Below are 12883 nucleotides of genomic sequence, written 5' to 3' on the forward strand. Positions count from 1 at the left end.
TATAAAATCTGCATCTAAAGAAACTCAAAGGTATTTTTCCCCATCTAATAGTTTTCCAGTAGATCATGCACAAATACTAGAGCATAACTGAGCAAGGAAAAAGGCAGTGAAACCTTAAACTTAAGGCTCATTTGCTAATAAAGTTGAAGAGCTGAGTAAATCAACCTAAATCAAAATTAACTTTATTTTAGACACATTGAACAGTTTGAGGAGAAGCCTTCAGAATGGCAGAGATAAGTATTAACTATCTCTGCAAATCTCAAAACCTACACAGACTAAATGAGAACAAAATACTCCTGGCTGAGGCTGCCTCACAATTCCTATGTAAAAACTTCTTATTCACATTACATGTGACAAATGAAACAAACTAGGGTTTAGCATACATGCTTGTTCTCTTTTTGATCAAATTTTAAACAGTTCATCTCTTTTCAGAGTTGGTATGACAAAACTAATAACAGAAAGAAGGAGCCACTGGTAAATTGAGTTTTGGAACAAAGACAAATTGACATTGGTATAGTGCTCACACATTATTTTACCCAAGGCCCATCATAAAATTGTTTATGCAACTTAAAAGTACCATAATAACAAAAGCACCAGGCAGCAAATTAATCAGGAAGTACCTTCTGCCATGCAGCACCAAACTGACCCCCAACTGAGGAATATTTCTACTTTAAATTCAAAATATGGTATATTCCTCATGTTTTTTTTCCAAATGAGGATACTCAGGATACTCTTCACCTTACCCAGGTCCAAGAACTCCACTCTGTTAAAATCTCTTTAAAATTAACTAAACCCAAAAATGCCTCTGCAATCTGCTGAGCAGCCCTTCCTTTTGCATCTCTGCCAAAAGCATTCTGCATGGAAAAATCCTGACCCCGGTGCTTTCCTACACCTATAAAAGGACAACTGCAAGAGCCTTTACAGGCAAGTTTAAAAATCTTTGCTGTCTCCCCAGTGCCTCATCCCCCAGGGGCAGGGTGAGGGACTGTACCCAAACCTTTTGTTTTCTTCCATCACCTGTGATGATGCAAGATTGCTCCTTAGATCACTCCTCTCCAGTTTCACAAAGGAAAACAGGGGATACTTAGGAAAATAAGGACCTACCTTTTACTGGAACTACTTATGAAACCTGATTTCCTGTTTGTCTCACTACCACAGAGCTCCTCTGATGTCCAATAATATTTGCACTCCAGCAACAGCTTTTCTTTCAGCAGAGCACTCATCTGAGATTTGCCTTCTCACAGATTCTTGTGCTCACACAACTCAGTACTTACCTGTCACAAATCCACTGTCTTGACAAATCTCATGGACTTTTCAAGGTGTTGACCAATTTCATTCAAGGGCACTAACAGTGTGATGCCAGGCAATGGGAAATTGAGCTTAGAAGCACAGGAAGATAGCCAGAGTTCCCAATAAAGATTTTTTTAATGAAGCAATCCTGAGTTAGAAGCACAGACAGCTCTCAACCACAGACCTAACCCTGGAGCATTAGGGACAACATTTCTCCAAAAGAAAAACGAAATACCCTTCCTCTTCAAGCACATAAAGCTTAAAAAATAATTTTAAGAGTAACTAAGTTAAAGTGTAAAGAAGGAACACAACCCACAAAGATGAAACAATAATACTGCACACAGGACAAGCTTCTCGTCTCAGAGCTCCCTGGCACTTCCACAGATGCTCTGGATTACACAGAAAAAAAGCTTGGTAACAATCAACTTCCACCAGCACACACAACTCAGGAAAGCAGTCCAACATTCCCAAACCCCTGTAACCAGGTGATACTCACAGAGGACAGCTCTGGAATGAGGTTACAGGCAGAGCCTGGCTGTGCTGGCAGCAGGCTGGCTATGCATTCGAGGGGACAGCACTGAGTCACAGCCCTGGGCAGGCAGCACTGACTCAGCCCTGCTCTCCTGCTGGGAACAGAAGCTCAAGGTAACCCCGGCAGCTTTTGTGGAGGAGATGGATTCCCTTGGCTTGGGGACAGACACACACCACAGCTGACCCGGAGCGAGAGAACAGGAAAAGATCCTGAATCCCTCTGCAACCAGACATTCTTAAGAGGATGACTGTACTGAGCATCCTCTGAGCTCCCACAGTAATAGCAGTTACATGAATTTCTTTGGGTTTTTTTACCTTAATTATTACTTAAATGCACTCATGTGCTGCTGCTTTGGTCAGCTCCAGCCCCAAACACTCATATCTGGCTCCTGCTAGCTCCCACAGCCTGCTGATGACCTCTTTAAGGATTTAAATTGCAAAAACAACTATTTCTCATACCTACCATACAAAAAACATTCGCTAAAAGGATTTAAAAAATGTTAAACAGCAGGAAAGGGAAAAAAAACCCAGCCACGCTGTCTCCAAACAGGAAAGAAACTTTTGCTTTAGAATGCCATTTCACTTGCTTACATAATCATTTCACCAAGGGTTTTTCTGGGCTTTTTTTTGGTCAGGCAGCATCTCTACTATAGAGGTATTTCCTTTAAAGCCAAAACACATAAATAACAGCATCCACTGATAAATACAGCCCAAACATACAGTTTCAGTCTTCAGTACTTAAACATAAGCTGAAAGCCACACTGCAGCAGCTGGATGGCCTGAGTTGCAAACCTGCCAAGCACCTACCAGCTTCAGAAGCTGCAGGAACAGCAAGAGCTCTGGTCTCTCTTCATCAGACCAGACATCCTCAGGCAAGCAAGCAAAGACCCTCAGGCTCCTGCACCACCAGGATTTCAAATGCAAGAGCCTAACAAGGCACTCACTGCAAGCACCTGGGGACAAGCCATTTCAGCCTCACCTGAAAGCACCCTGGCACCAACACCCAGCCCAGCCCTGCTGCCAGGGAAACACTCCCCACCTGAAGCACAGCCACCACTGCCATCCCCAAAACCTCCTCAAGGCACAGGTGACACTGACAACACTGACTGCTGAGAGGGCATGTCACACTCATGGTCTGTCCCAGGGCTCTCTCACAGCAGTGCTGGCCATCACCCAGGCAGAATGTCTGACTGGGTGACTGGGGACAACTACAGGCAGCAGTCTGGGGTTTGCCAAGGGTAGGCATCAGTTTACTAGAGAGTAGCAGAGCCTCACCTGGTCCCAGTCCCAAACTGTCTGAACTAGTGAGCACAGCCATTTGGGCTTTACTCATTTAAACCAAAACATGGGTGGCTTTTACAACAGAAAAAAGACACATTTAGTTATAATAAAAGTTCTCCAAAAGACCTTTGTCCTCAAAGCAAGCAGAGGCCTGCCACTGAGGGCTTATGGAACTGCATTTCCATTCCCCAAACGCATACAGCCTACAAAAGGGAGCTCAATTTCCCACTGAGCAGATAAATCTAGATAACTGGGGGCAGCATCAAAGTGGGTTGGGGTCTGTGAGCAGTGTGATCAAAGCTATGAGACACTCCTGTTTCCAACACTGAGCACAATGGTACCTTCTCAGAAAACAAGTGCTCACAGAGCAAGCACTCCTCCTGCTGAAAAAGTTGGCTATTTTTTCCTCTCTCGAGCTGAGGAGCCAGTGCTCTTCAACGTCAGCAACACAGAGAAGCCTCAGCCAGCATGCTGGCTGCTGAAAACAAACCCCAAAAAGCACATGCACGTGAGAGGCTGGGCTCTGATAAAGCACCCAGCAAAACGTGAGAACACTGCTCGTGCCATCCTCACTCCTGAAAGCAAGAATGGTGTGCTCACAGAGCTGCACCCTGGGACACTTGGAAGGCATCCCAGGAAGGAACAGCACAACCAGGATCACACCCGAGCTGCTCTGCCCCTGTCTCACAGAAAACCGTGGAGTTCAGAGCACAGATGAACTGGGCTCTGTGCTGAATTCACGGGGGGCAGTGCCTCAGAGCAGGGCTGATGCAGTCACCTGGCAGAGCCCACTGCTAGCCATCTCCACCTGGGCGAGGATTTCATGGGAAAACCAGGACTGCTCAACCTTGGGAAGTTTTCTGTGCAGCTGTGCCAGCCCTGAACAGCCCTCAGCCTTGCCTCCGGTCAGTGCATACAACTGCATGGGGTAAGGGCCAAGAAACATAGCTCACTGCAGAGGGAAAAAAAAAGTTAGACAGAAGATTTGGCAAAACCCCCAAAGGCATCTATCTCGGACATCCCAAAAGTAACAACAGTCATTCAAGATATGACTTGTTTATAATATGAGGCTCATTACACAGAGGCCTGCCTATTTTTAGAGGTAGATATTGCTACAACTGAGTGCTAGATAAACCCAAACAATTATTTTAAAGGGATATTCCATCACTAATTATTCTAAACATCTTGTGAGTCCAGGAAGGCTGGCCTGCTGCCACTCTCCAGCATAAAACAGCTCCAAGAACAATGCTACAACTTCACTCTCAGGAGCGACAGAGTAACTCACAGAGCACACAGGGTGCCTGGGAGATCCTAAGAGCAACAGTAAGCTCACCACTACTTGGATAAAATAAAAAACAGTGAGAAATGAGACCCTAACATTGTTTATGCTAAAAAATTACATGAAGTTGGTCTTTTTCCTTTATATATCACCAAAAAATGTAAATTAAAATTTTAAAATGAAAAAGAAAACATTCAAGCCCAGGCCAAGGACCAGCATGGCTGAAGGTGGCTCATCCATCGACTGTGTGGATTCACCAGCCTGAGTGCAGAGTCCTGAATGCACTGCAGACCCACTCTGGCAGGACCAGTGCTTCCCCCACCTGAGTCCTGAGAGGTACAAGGTGAAGATGGGCAGAGAGCAGGAGCAGCGCAAGCCAGCGGTGCCCCTCGGGCACCAGACAGGCGCCCTTCGGAAGCCTTTTATCTCTGTTTTTTTAAGCAAACCGGACTTTGAAAAGCACAATCACAGATCTCACGACTGCAGTTTTGCTCCAAGCACAGCACAAACCCAACCAAATCCCAAAGGAACAAGGAAACCCACCGGGGGCCGCGGCAGCAGATGGAGCAGGGCTCCGCCGGGGTTATCCAGCCGGGAAGGAAAGGCGCTGGGATGTGCAGCCGCGTTTCACGCCCGAGCTGCTCTCCAAGGACGCGCCGCCTCCCCACTGCAGAGGGCGGGCGGCGGTGCCGGGGGCGGCCGGACCCGGCGACGCCGGAGGAGCACGGCGGCGGCCCGGGGGTACCGGCAGAAGGGCAGGGCGGCCAAGCCGCCCCCCGCGGTAGCGCCTGCCCCGCACAGAGGCTCTCCGCTTCCCGCGGCCCCGGGCGGCCGGGGCGGGCGCCCTGACGGGCGGCCGGTGCCGCTGGGGAGATGCCCCAGGCTCGGGCGGCCGGGGCCAAACTTCCCGCGGTTCCGCCACCCCCCGGAACGGCCCCAACGCCGCCGCCGCCGCGGCCCCTGCCCGGGGGAGCCCGCCCGGGCGCCCGTCCCCGCCGGGAACGGCCGGGCCCCGCTCCGCGCCGCACTGCGCCCCCGCACCGGCACCTCCACCGCAGCCCGGCCCGGCCCGCCCAGCCTTCGCCGTCCTCAACAGGTGCGGGGCGGCCGGGCCGGCCGCCACCGGCACCTGCCACCGCGTCAGGACCTGGACAGGTCCCGCGGGGCGCTCCCGCCCCGCCGCCGCAGCCGGGGCTCACCTCTGTCCGCGCCGCTGCCCGGGCCGCGCCGCCGCCGCCGCTCCGCCATGCGCGGTCCCGGCCGAGCCCCGCGGCGGCCCCGCTGCGCCGCCGCCGCCGCGGCTCCGTGCGCGCGCCGCCGCCGACGTGCAGGCCGCGCCGGGCCCGCCAGCGGCGCGAGCCCCGCGCGCGCGGGGGCGGGGCCGCGGGCGCCTCCGTCATTCCCATTGGCGGGGCCGAGCGCGAGCGGGGGCGGAGCCGAGGGCCCTCGCGCGCTCGCGCGCGGCGGAGATGGCAACGGGGAGGCGGGGGGCGGGGCCGGGCGCTGGGAGGAGCGGCGCTGATTGGGCGAGCGGGGGGCGGGGCCGACCCGGGGGCGGGGCCGCGCGGTGCACCGTTCGCACCCCCCTTCCCGCGCCCGGCCGGGCCCCCCCGCACCCGCGCACCGCACAGCCGCGACCCCGCACCCGGAGAGGTCCCGCACCCGGAGGGGTCCCCCACCAGCCTCCACTGCCGGGACACCCGGCACCTCCCACGGGGCCAAGGAATGAGCCTCTGCCATTCCAGCGTCATCCTGGATGCGGTGTCCGTGTCCGAGCGCACCCCAGCACGCCAAGACGAGAAGGCCAGTGTTTTTCAGAAGCGGTGGGAGATCGCCACCCAAACACCGTCAGTAAAGTTCATCGGTGCTTCCACCGCGTGTATGGCTCCTGATGTGTGTTAGGGCTTCAGCCTCTTGCGGAGCGGGGGATCCGAAAAGGATTAAATAACTGCTTTGCACCTTGGCAGGCTTAGAAGGCATGTGGTCACCTAGGGAGCAGGTTTCTGACTTGCATTTTGCTCTTGACATAGAGTCCCAGAATGGATTAGGTTGGAAGGGACCTTAAAGCTCATCCCCTTCCACCCTCTGCCATGGGCAGGGGCACCTTCCACTATTTGCATCAAGCCCTGTCCAAACTGCCTGGAACACTTCAGGGATGGGGCAGACACAGCTTCAATGGGCAGCCTGTGCCAGGGCCTCAGTACCCCCACAGCCACGAATTTTGTCCCAATATCCAATCTAAACCTACTCTCTGTCAGTCTAAAACCACTGCAGGTCACTACAGTTTATGATGCCTGAGCCCAGCTCAGCCTGTGGGATGCTGCAGGACACAGAAGAATGCAGTGCTGGCCTTGCTCTCCCCAGTTGTTGTGACTCAGGATCTTTACCCAACCAGGAACTGGGATTCAGGCTTGCACAAGCCAATTGAGGCTTACAGCCTGATATCACTCCTCATCTGTGCCCTTCAGAGCATTTTCATCATGTCCCAAAGTCTCATTCCCGGCCACAGCTGACTACAGACATCAACTGGTCAGAGAAATCTTAACTTTCCCAGCTTTCTGTCCCTTTGAGGCTACCTGGCCACCTTTTCAGTGAAGGAATTTTTCCTAATATCCAATCTAAACTTCCCCTGGTACAGCTTGAGGCCCTGTCCTATGGTCCTGGATATGTGCTGACACGTGTTGCTGCATCAACCACCTTGGCATTGCTAAAACTTGGTGCTGAGAACCCTGTGTGCTTTCTCACCTTTTTCTCCAGAGTGTTTAGGTGGTGACACTCACATTACCATGTCCCTTCAGTGCCCAGCATGGGCTCCAGGTGCAGCACTGAGAGGCTCAGGCCTTCTTCCTTCTCTCCCAGTTCCCGGTGAGGTTAAGATCCATGCAGGGAGAGGGTAAAGAGGATCAACACAAAAGCCAGTGCTGGGAACAACAACCTATTTTTATACTTCCTTCTCTCAAGGCACCGCCCTTTGCCTCTGCCCTGCTCAGGAGCAGCAGGAAAAACGGGCAGGCAGCTTTTGGCTGCTGATGCCTTCACCTCTGGGAATGCCTTGGGAATGCCTGCCTGTGTTTTCTGACCCCATTTTACACTCAGGAAATGTAACACTAACTACTGCATTTTTCCCCTGCCTTAGGATCAGCAGTGAAGCCACGAAACAAAACAACGTTCCTCAGTTCCACCTCTGTGTCACCAAAGCGGTTGTGTTGGGAAAATCACTGCCAGACACAATCCTGTGCCGTGTGCTCTGGGATGATCCTGCCTGAGCTGGGAGGTTGGACGAGGTGACCCAGTGTGGTCCCTTCCAACCTGACCCCAAAATGTGGCAGGGACAAGGCTGGGGTGGGAGGCAGAGCGTGTTCCCAGGCTCCGTGTCCCACTCAGTGGCAGATCCAACTCCACCATGGATTAGCTGGCCCCCTGCCACTGTGGAATGAAAGGGGCTCCCTCCCCAGACAGCACAGGCCTTGCTGAGCTGAGCCACTGTGACTCAGCTGCTGGTGCTTATGAAACATCACAGTTTTCCAAGTAATTCAAACCTTGGTGTGGGTTTTTGGGTTTTTTTTATTGGTCGGGTTTTTTTGGCTTGGTTTGTTTTCTGTAAACCCACTTTAATAAATGAATGGCTCTTTAACAATGGCTTTTTCATCAAAGTCTGGGAAATTGGAAATACTAAGCAGGCACTCACAGAAGTGAGCACGGCGCATTTCAAACTCCACAAGTCAAAAGCAGCTTCACGGTTTCCACACTGACAGTGATTTTCCACCTCAGGGAAACCTGATTTGCAAACTGGTCTTGCTCCTTGGGGTCCCCACATGTGCTGAATATATCCCTGTGTGCTGGTCCTGGTGCACAGTTCTGCATGGATTTGGATGGATTCTCCATCCCATATCCGCCGTACTGGAGACACACCTTGATCCAGCATGCCAGTTCATACAGACCTACTTCTGGAGTCCTTAACCTCACCTGAGGATGTGGTGGATGTATTGCCAGACCCAGCACCTCCTCCACCATTCTGTGCCACCAACCCAACAGAAGCTGCATCCCTGAAAAGCCCTGGCAGCAGATCCAAGCTTAGGAGTTTCTCCCTGCTGTCGCCATATGATCCTCAGCGGGGCAGCTGCCAAGCCTGGGGAACCTGTTTCCAAATCCATGCCGCAAAAAGAAGGAGGGAGGATGTTTAACCCCTTCCTTGCCGAGTGGCAGGCTGGCAGTGCTGTGGAAGGACAATGGCATGGTCACCGGGGTGGTGGCTGCTGCTGCAGGACAACTGGGGAGCGTAGCTGCCTAATCAAAGATTCAGCTGCTTCATGGGCGGTGTGTAACAGGAATTCCTAAGGCAGCACATGCTTCAAGGCAGTTTGGCAGCTCCTCTTGCAGTAACCTGCTTGTGTAGACCCCTGAACAATGCTGAGGGGTGTCCTCGTGCCCACACGCTGTCCTGGGACTACAGGCAGGAAGGTGGTGCCAGCCTGCCTGTGAGCAAACAGATCGGGTGACAGCCAAGCAGAGCGCCCTGCCTGATGGCATCCAAGGGAAGAGCTTGATCAGGGCAGTCTCAAGACAGAGAGGCCCCACACTGGGCAGGGAACACATCCTAAAGACAGGGATCTCCATCCACAGGGAACTCCATCCTTGGGGCTGGAGGAAGAGTGATATCCAATGCAATGTCACACGAGCACCAATGGTCCTGGTATTTTCACCCCACCTGCGGGGACCCCACTGCAGTACAGGGCAGAGGAAGGACTGTGGATCCCCTCATCCTCTCACACCCACAGGCATGGGGCTGTGTGGTGCCACACATGGCAAAATGTGCCCTTGGGTCACAGTGAGCAGGAATGACCAGACACCAAAATGCAGAACTGCCTTGGGGACAGTCTGAGCACTGCCCAGCAACAGGTCATGAGCCAATCTGCTCAGTGATCAATACAGGGCCAGTTTTTAAACCCTGAGCATCCAGGGAGGTTCTGGTCATGGCAGATGAGCTCCAGTGTAGGCCAGCTGTTACTGCTCAGCTGCAAGGCCCTGGCACCATGACAGATTGAGCTGACCTTTTGTGGAATTGTGACAAGGAGTGGTCAAAAAAATAAAAAAGTAAAATTAACACTAGGAATTAGGAGGAGGAAAAACTGGAAGCAAGATCCAGCAAGTTTTATTCAAGTACCAGAACATTTCTGGCTCAAAAACCCCAAGACACGTGAGAAGTTGGAAAAGGATTGCTTGAATTGGTTCACCACTTCTGTTTACACTGCTCACCAGCAGCAGCAGCATCCAAAGCTCACCCCAGGTGCCTGCAGCATCTACTGCTTGTCTGATGCAAGTGCATTGCACACTGAGCAATGATGAGCAGGTCAGTGTTCTCTTGGAGCCCACCACCACCATCAGGCATGGTGGGCACAGCACCCCTGAAAGCAGCACAGGCTCTGCCTTTACACAGAGGGCCAAAAGGTGGGTGGAGGAACATCAACAGAGTTGATGTGTCTTCCCACAGTAGAGTAGGAAGAGTTAAGTGTCTTCCCACAGTAACACCTCCTGCTCCCAAAGCAAAGGGATTCATGAGGCAGGCAGGGGCTGTTCTGCCAGTGAAGTGGAAGGTGTTTAGATGAACCATCACATTGGTGAGCAGTGATTACATGTACCCAGGACAGCTGTTAAGTGTATCCAAACCAGCTGTAAACACAGCCAGGTCCCCTCTGCCTGCAGCACCAACACTGCTTCCAGCCTGGAGCCACCAACACAGCTCCAGGCCGTGGCACCAGGGACGTGGATGTGCTCATAAACCCATCAGGCTGTCTGGGCTCACAGCCCTCGCAGCTGGGGACACTAATGCCCCCCTGGCCCTGTCCCACAGCAGGGCTCTGAGCTCCCCCTTCCTCCCTGCCAAGCCTGTGGACAGCGGGGGACCAGGAGCAGCAGCATCCCCCAGGGAAGCAACTCTTCTTGCCTCTCCCCTTCCGTGGGTTGGCTTCTGTCCATCAACCCCTCAAACAGTTCCTGCTGAAGCCAGACAAACCACACTTTAAATACAGATCAAGTGCTCAGCTGAGAACGTCTGTCCATCCCCCCACCCCCAGGGCTGGCTGAGCTGGAACAAAGAGGTGCCTGCCCTGGGTTGATTATCTCTTCCTTCATCTCCTTCACTCGGGAGGATATCCTGGTATCATCTGCTTTTACCTGCTTGGGGCCTGACCTTTGTTCCCTTTCTAGCACCTTCCTGTTTGGGACATTTCTTTGTCTAAGCTTCCTCTCCTATTGAGTTGCTGAAACCAAGTCCAGGGAGCATCAGGCAAACAATGTGTTGTACACCACTGTCAACATCCTCCACAGCAAACTGCATCCCATCCACTCCTTGAGCAGACAGACCAGCAGCAATCCCCCTGGTCGTGGCTTACTCAAAGAGAACCTGCACTGCATTAAACCACAGAAATTCTCAATTTAGGAACACTGAGCATGGATCCAGACCCTACTCCTCATTGCCTACCATCAGGGACGACTGTGGCTCCAAAGATATTTGGGGATGATCAGCCACAAGGAGCAGATACAGGCAGACCTGTATGGTTCATGTACAAATCACACTGAGTTCAAACAAGGTCACCAACACACCCCAGCTGGCACAGAACACCAATTGTTAAAGCAGAGAGAAACCCTTAGATAATATTTTATGCATCCTACTTGTAATCAAGAAGTCTGGAAAATCTCAGAGAATCCAGATGCAAAAGTCTAAATCTTAAAAACGCTGCTAGCAAGGCACTGTGTTTTGTTTGCACTATTTAAATATGTTTGCACATATTTAACTTATTTCGTAAGGAAAACTGAATTGGTTAAGGGAAGAAAAATCCACCACAAAAATCCTTGTCCCCCTGTCAGCAAAACCACTCCTGATGCCCATCCCAGTTTGGGTTGCCAGAGCACCCAGTGAGGCATCAGGACCAGACAGAGAGAAACCACAGAGCCACACACCAGCTGCCTCTCCCAGAAAAAAAAAGTCTGACCAGCATTCAATTGCTCATCAAACTAAAAACACAAAGCCAGGTTTAACACCTCACATAAAGCAATCATGGTTCACAGCACAATCAGCAGATCCCAGATAATTATCTCATTGGGAAGAGTCAGCATGCAGGACATGGCTTTCCCTTGCAAGGAAATGGTGAGCATGGAGATAAGGGTGATCCAATTAACTGGACTTTATGGGGATTTCAAAATGGTATGTGGCAATGCTCTTAAGCACTTAAAGAATACCCAAAAGCTCTTAAAGAAACTCAGCTGCCATGGGATAAAAGGTAGAGCCCTCCTGGGATTAGTAACTGGTGAAAGGTCAGGAAGCAAAGAGCAGGAACACGACTGCACCTCTCAAGGGAAGGTCTGCTGCATCCTACCTGAGTGCTCTGGGAAGGCCAGGACACAGCACTGACAGCACATCCAGGGCAGTGCTGCCAACACACAAAGGCAGAAAAGTTGAAACCTGTTCCTCTGGGCAGGGACAAGTGGGGCTGAGCTCTGGAGCAAAAGCTGGATCAGGTGATTCACCTCTGCCCCTCTCTTATGCAACACCTCAATGAAAGGAGCTACTGCTGCCAATCTCATCTGCTTCCAAAACCATCTCACAGCTCAAATTTGGATGCAGTTGTATTTCCTTGGGTTCCCTGAGGCTGCTCCTGCATGCACTCACCTGGGTTGGTTTTAGAGGTGAATAAAAGGCAAAAGAAACAGATACAAGTGTGGGAAATGTAAGGACCAGCCAGGGAAGCGGGCATCTGGGAAAGGAAATAACCCCACATGGGGAAAGCGCTCACTGCACATGCTGGAGCATGCAAGAGTGGCAGGAGGTCAGAAGTGCCAAGTCTCTGCTCTGCCAGCCACTTTCTGGGCCAGAAGGAGCAGGAGACACTGGAGTTTCAATTGTCTGGAGCTCCCTGAGTGCTGGTCAGCAACACTGCCCACAGTGGGACTGTTGAGGGCCATCACCATGGCTGGAGGGGTCTGTTGGCACCTGCAGCCACACCCCTGGCAAGGTGCCCCAGGCAGACTCTCCTGTGGGCTGGGGTGTGACTGGTGACACGCCAGGTTCAGGAAGGGTAAGGAGTGCAGCTCTTTTTTGTGAGCTGGGAGAACACTCCTCACCCCCAGACAGCAAACCTGCAGATACACCCCCAAATGACCCATGGAGGCTCAAAGCTCAGACTGAGCAGTGCCTGTGGTGAGGAAATGCATGGAAAGGCAGTCCTGCTGTGCCCTAGCCAGGGAGCAGAAGACAGCAACCATACTGCAGCAAAGACCCAGTGCTCCCAATATTCCCACTGCTCCTCACCAGCTGCCACTGGCACCCTAAGTACAGGGCAAGAAGTGTAGCTGAGGGCTGCAGTTGCATGGCTCAGGGCCTGCTTTCAGCTGGACAACCTGGGAGTCACCTCAAGGAGCCCATGGCAGCCCCCCACCCCCACTGCTCCCAGCCAGCGCTTGGGACAAGCCATCTGGAGCCCAGGTTTTTGTGGCAGCCTGGGA

At 52.3% G+C, this 12883-nt stretch overlaps 1 protein-coding gene across 1 annotated transcript in view; it reads right to left on the reverse strand.

The window, feature by feature from the left end:
* ADARB1 (adenosine deaminase RNA specific B1) overlaps positions 1–5692 on the reverse strand; it is a 66179-nt gene extending 60487 nt beyond the window's left edge. The window contains exon 1 of the mRNA XM_084209776.1: positions 5581–5692. The gene's annotated coding sequence lies outside the window, so the exon portion shown is untranslated. The remainder of the gene's footprint in view (positions 1–5580) is intronic.
* Between the last annotated feature and the right edge of the window lie 7191 nt (positions 5693–12883).

The sequence above is a fragment of the Fringilla coelebs genome (assembly GCF_963513975.1).
Source record: "Fringilla coelebs genome assembly, chromosome: 7".
NCBI lineage: Eukaryota > Metazoa > Chordata > Aves > Passeriformes > Fringillidae > Fringilla > Fringilla coelebs.